Source organism: Myripristis murdjan, chromosome 8 (assembly GCF_902150065.1).
Source record: "Myripristis murdjan chromosome 8, fMyrMur1.1, whole genome shotgun sequence".
Taxonomy (NCBI): domain Eukaryota; kingdom Metazoa; phylum Chordata; class Actinopteri; order Holocentriformes; family Holocentridae; genus Myripristis; species Myripristis murdjan.
This window is the reverse complement of record NC_043987.1, coordinates 30,426,606-30,432,423: the sequence shown is the minus strand read 5'-3', so window position 1 is coordinate 30,432,423 and position 5,818 is coordinate 30,426,606. Positions and strand designations below refer to the sequence as shown.

The 5,818-nt window shown below is 41.4% G+C and overlaps 1 long non-coding RNA gene across 1 annotated transcript; it reads left to right on the top strand.

Moving 5' to 3' along the window:
• Window positions 1-3,055: 3,055 nt before the first annotated feature.
• LOC115363274 (uncharacterized) lies at window positions 3,056-5,601 on the top strand. Its single transcript, XR_003928580.1, has 2 exons — window positions 3,056-3,307; window positions 5,387-5,601. It is a non-coding gene; the product is annotated as an uncharacterized LOC115363274 (long non-coding RNA).
• The last annotated feature ends 217 nt before the right edge of the window (window positions 5,602-5,818 follow it).

Genomic DNA, 5,818 nt, shown 5'->3' with positions numbered 1-5,818 from the left:
AAGAAAGAACTCAGCTCACGTATATATTTATATATATATATATATATATATATATATATATATATATATATTGATGTCACAACATGTCAAAAGGGCCCAAATGCAAGAAAAGGCTGGTGCAGTCTGTTTTGAAAGTCAAAACTATAAATCAGAAAAAACTGGCTACAGTATCAGAACATCAGACAGAGGATCAAATCATGAAAACAGGCCAGTGTGTGTGTGTAAGGTACAGGAGGGTGGAGGTGACATGACAATTAATACAGCACCTTTCATACAAGCATGCAGCCCAAAGTGCTTCACACTAAGGCTAAAACATTACTCCAAAATTAAAGCCAGATTCACAAGATAGGTTTTTCGTTTCTTTTTAAAAATACCAAGCGAGCTTGCCGTTCTGATATCCAGGGACAGTGTGTGTTCCCCAGTTTAGGGGCATAAAAACAGAAGGCAGCCACACTGGTGCTTAATTAGGACACATCAGCAACATTTAAAAGATGAGCTGTGGAGAAACCTCAGTGATGTGGCTGGAACATAAAATGAAAGAAAATCTCTGATGTGTGGAGGGAGCGAGGTCATTTCAAACTTCGTGAACAAGTTCATGAACTTTAAAATCAATTGTAAAAGATACAGGTGGCCAGGAGAAGAGGTGTGGGAGAGGTTTACAGAAACGTGTGATGTCATCGCTTCATGTGCTGTTAAAGCAGCACGTGCAGCCTCAAAGAAACCTGTTGGATGTTGGAGGAGTGCCCCGGTCACACCTGCGCTCACTACACCTCCATCACACTGACGCTTCATCCCTCCTGCCCGGCCTGCGCTGTCGCTCTGCAGGGGAGGAGAGACAGAAAGACTGAGACAGCCTACATCTCTGTATTTTACACAAGAGGGGTAAGCATTATTGTTATTTTTTTGAACATAAATTTTCCCTTGCTATCAGATAAAGTGAATTTGAAATACACTTCAGCCAGGTTCTGACATTGGTGGTGAGGTGACGGGTTAGTCTTGATATTAAAATAAGATTAAACAAGGAAAACAGGACGGTTATTTTTTGGTGCATTGCTCAGAGAAGATTCATTGTCATGGATTTCCATGAGTAGATTTTGCTTTACTGATAAGTCAAATATGACTTTGATTCTTTTCAAATTCAAAATGTTTCACCGGCCCTTCTCACCAGTGATCATCTTATCCTGCTGACAACAAAGTGTAAGAGAGCTGTGGTGTCATTTGGTCATGGCAGGGAATGCGTTAATCTTCATCCTCTTATCAGGTTAGTGTCACTTGACTGTCATATATTCCCCCCCAAAATTTCGAATTTATTGTGAAAGCACCCCATGGAGGAGTTCTTAAATATAGAGTCTAAAGTCTGATTTGCCCACAGAAACCAAGCAGATGTATGATGTCTCTTAATTTTTCTAGCCTGTATGATTTTACTGTGATGTACGTGAGATGCATGAGAGTGTAAAACACATCAGACCTAATCCATCATTTATGTCGGCATCTCTTCCATATGTACATCATATTTAAGTAAAGAAGTCTATTTAAGTAAATCTCACCTTTTCTTTGCTAGTGCATTGTTAGTATTCAGACATGAGCTCCTTTGTATGCAGGAGTCACTGTACAAAGTGAGTTGCTCTAAATGGGATGTTTTGCATGTCGGCACAGGGCTGGGCAGCCTCTCCTCCTGTTTTCCTCGTCAGTACCACTTGGTTGAAGAACGAATGAACTGGACTGAAGCGCAGAGCTACTGCAGGCAGCACTACACAGACCTGGCCACCGTAAGCAGCGAGGAAGACGTGACCAAGCTGAATGACACTGTGGGGAGTCATCCCAGCTGGATAGGGCTGTACAATGACATTAACAGCTGGAGGTGGTCTCTGCAAAATAAGAGTTACTACGGTGAAGGAGAGGCTGACTTAAAGATGTGGTCCAGTGGGCAACCTCATTACTCCGGCATTAATGAGTTCTGTGTGGTAATGAGCACAGGAGGATTATGGTTTGTTTCTTCTTGTTTTTACCCACGTCCATTCGTCTGCTACAACGGTGAGAATAAAACAACAGCAGTGAATTCATAAAAAAAAAAAAAACAATAACAATAATAAAATTAATCACCATCTTTGCCAAACATTTTTTTTAGTCGTAGAAAAAAAAACTTACATTTCTAGATAATGAAGGTAACCAATATTAAGGTATCAGCTTGGGTTATTGTAACATATTCTGAAGGTGAAATCCCTGTTTGCATTTCTGGAGAGATAATGATGTTATATCCCTGTGTATCTGGTTGAATGTGGATTTTGTCACTGAGAGGGTCCGAGTCGATGTTTTCCTGGAATAAAGACTGACTGAAACAAACAAACAGACAAACAAACAAAAACTACCTGTTATACATGTGAGATGTTCACCCTCATAATGAATACATGAAATGTTATCTTCATATTTACAACAACCTGATCATCTCTATCTTCTTGTCATTAACAGGCAGTTACCTTACAAACTAAAATCACAGTTATTTTTGTTCCTCTTCACAGTTTTTATAGTTACTTGCCAAAAAATCAACCAACCAACCAATATTTTTATTAGTAATTACTCAGCAGTCTTCTTATTTGACCCCTCAGTGTGTTTGCTGTTTTCCCTCTTTCAGTGCAAATCATATTATTTTGCTGATATTCTTCCATGGTGACTCTTGTCATCATTAGTTCTGACACTACTAAATCATGATTTCTGCTTAAAAATATATTTATAAATATATGTTCACCGGCAGATCGAACCAAAGGCTCATCGAGATGGATTTTAGTGAACAAAGACAAGACCTGGAGCGAGGCTCAGAGCTACTGCAGGCAGAACTACACCGACCTGGCCAGTGTCAGGAACCTAACTGAGAACGAGGAGATCAGAGGTTTGCTCCGCTACACCTCTTGGATCGGCCTCTTCAGAGACGGATGGAAGTGGTCAGACGGGAACAACGTGTCATTCTCTAAATGGGATAACCAACCACATGAAGAAGAAAAGCATTGTGTGGCTTCACATCTGGGAAAATGGCGTGCCGATTTATGTAGTGACAGATTTTACTTTGCCTGTTACAGTGGTAAGTAGAGATCTACAATATGTCATTTTGAAATTCTGTCAATTCAATATTTACAACAAACTATTAGTCACTGGCCATAATATTTTGCTGCTTGGTGGATGAAAAGCCTGTTTTTATTAATATGACATAGCCATTCCAGAAGATGTCGTGAAGATGCAGGTGATCAAAGTGCGGCTGCAGTCCGCCTCCTCAGCGGACCTGGAGGTCATGAAGGACGCCTTGTTGCAGCAGGTGAGGAAGCTGGAGCTGAAATGTTCACAGTAGCTTTTTTTTTTTCTCAGGTAAGCTTCGGGTTTTGTCAAAGGGAATTAAATGGTCAAAACAAACAAAACTTTATTTTTGTCTGTCCTTGGTACAACAATATCGAGGGACCTTCTGTCTTCAGGCTGGATGGATAAAAGAAATGAGCCAGACATTGACTAAACAACAAGATCTAGAGCGAGGACAGTTGGCTTTTGGTTTTGATGCCCTACAAAACTGGAACAACATACAGGGGCAAAACCAGACACACCGATTCCTACCCTCTTCCAGTGTTCGGGTCAAATCAAACCGATTTGAAACTTTAATTAATCATAAAAAATGTGTTTTTCATCGTATTGCCTCAAGGCCTCATGATATCCTCCACACTAGGCCTTTGAACATATAACATTGTTGATTATCACTTTCATTATCATCACTTTCATATGTTCATCCATCAACTGGAAAACATCTTCATACACACACCCATCCACAGCCACAGCCCCCTAGCCCCTCCACACACACACACACACACACACACACACACACACACACACACACACACACACCGCCCGCCCACCTGGGAACCTGTCTCTTTCTCGTGCTTACCAACCCCCCACCCCCCGTGTGAACCGCACCTGCCTGAATTAACAATGTATCGTATCTTCTCACAGACCCCAGACCCCATACATAAAGATTTATTTGTGCCTTGCTCTCATTTTACTCTGTGAACACAATGAGTAGACAACTGATGAGGCAGTTTTCTGTCCAAGAGGTTCTAGACCATACTACCATATTTTACAAGCAAATGATAATAGAGAGGAGATTGAGACTGAACAGGAAATAGAGGAGCATATCTCAGAAATGGAAGAGAAGCTAAAAAGCTGATAAAGCTTTAGTGACTCGGGGTCTCCATAAGGCACCAACACCTTCCCCGCTCAGCACCCTCTGCCAGTCTGGTGAGGAGTCTGCAGGCCACAGAGGCTCCACCAACAGCTCTCAGCCGCTCCCCCCTTGACTATGGCAGAAAAGGAAGAGATGCAAGCTCTGTGCCCCTAGAGACAATAAAACCAGCCTCTCCTGCCACAGAGGCCAGGCCTACGTTTGCAAGGCACACTCCGACCTGATCATACAATGCCACTCATGTGTGCAGAAACACACACACACACACACACACACACACACACACACACACACACACAGAGGACTGTTCATGTTGATGTTCAGTGCATTCGGTCCCTGTTTTGAATTTGTTTGTTTACAGTAGCTGTTAATTTATGGATATGTTTTCTGTTCTGTGTCTGTTTTTTTCTATATTCATTGCACTTACTCATGTCATCTACTGGCCTGAGACGTTCTTTCACAGCTTAATAAGGTCTTCAACAAAAGTTGAAAAGTGATTAATGGTTTTTGTGTTCATATAAGAACAGTTAAAACAGACTGGTCAAATTTGACCGCGAACACCTAAATAAGGGCTAAGCAACGAACACTGGAGGAGAGTTCAATTTAAATTTCCTCAGAGAATATGCAGTTTGAATGTACCTGTGTCCTGTGAGCTGACATCTGATGGCCTGTTTATTTGCATGGGCGCATCAACTTGCTTGTTTATCACTTGTATTATGTGGCGCTTGGCCAATAAAAACCTGTTTTTATTGGCCAAGCGTGCTTATGCATACAATGAATTTGACTCCGGTTTACCATATATAGGCTACTTGTCATACTTACATATGTTACACAGCACAACAAAGACACCAAACAAAAGAAATACATAGCAGTAATACATAGAACACTGGAGGTAAGTATGTGTGCACAACACGGCACGTCCCAACTATACAGACTGTTGTCATGGCTGATTTATAATCAACGTACAGTGGTATATGCATTTACAACTGAATATTTTAATTGCACATGTTTAATGAAAAGGGAGAGGGGGCTTTTTGCAAAGTTTAGTGCTCTGATTTCTCACCTCCTTCTTCTGCCTTTTGCTTTTGGTATTATAATATTGATGTTGGAGCACTGACTGTGGTGTTGGCAAACAATGAGGCGATAATAAAGAGTGTTTCTGTTTGTCAGCTGCGTCAGAGACTGAAGGACCAAGGCGTGAGTGACGACGTGCAGCTCCGATGGGTGACGCAGCCTGATGGGAGGGTCTTCCACAAGGAAGGGAAAGAGGAGGAGAAGAACGAGGAGGAGCAGGAGGAGAGCTGCGGTCCCTGAACATGCTTTTGATTCTTCACATAGTGCCGTTTCACTGGAGAATATTATTCATGACTTAGCATGAAAAAGTACAAAAAAGAAAATCACAATAATTGGAAACATTCTGGCAACAGCGCAAATTTCCCTTAGACGTTGGGGGGGCACATTTAGCAGGAGGTCAGGGGGTCCTCCCCCTGGAAATTTTGAGCATCTTACATTGAATTTCCTGCATTCTGGTGGATTTTTATGCACCATTTACCATTTTTATGCATCAGTTTACTAGGAAAATCGTATTTTTTATAAATATCT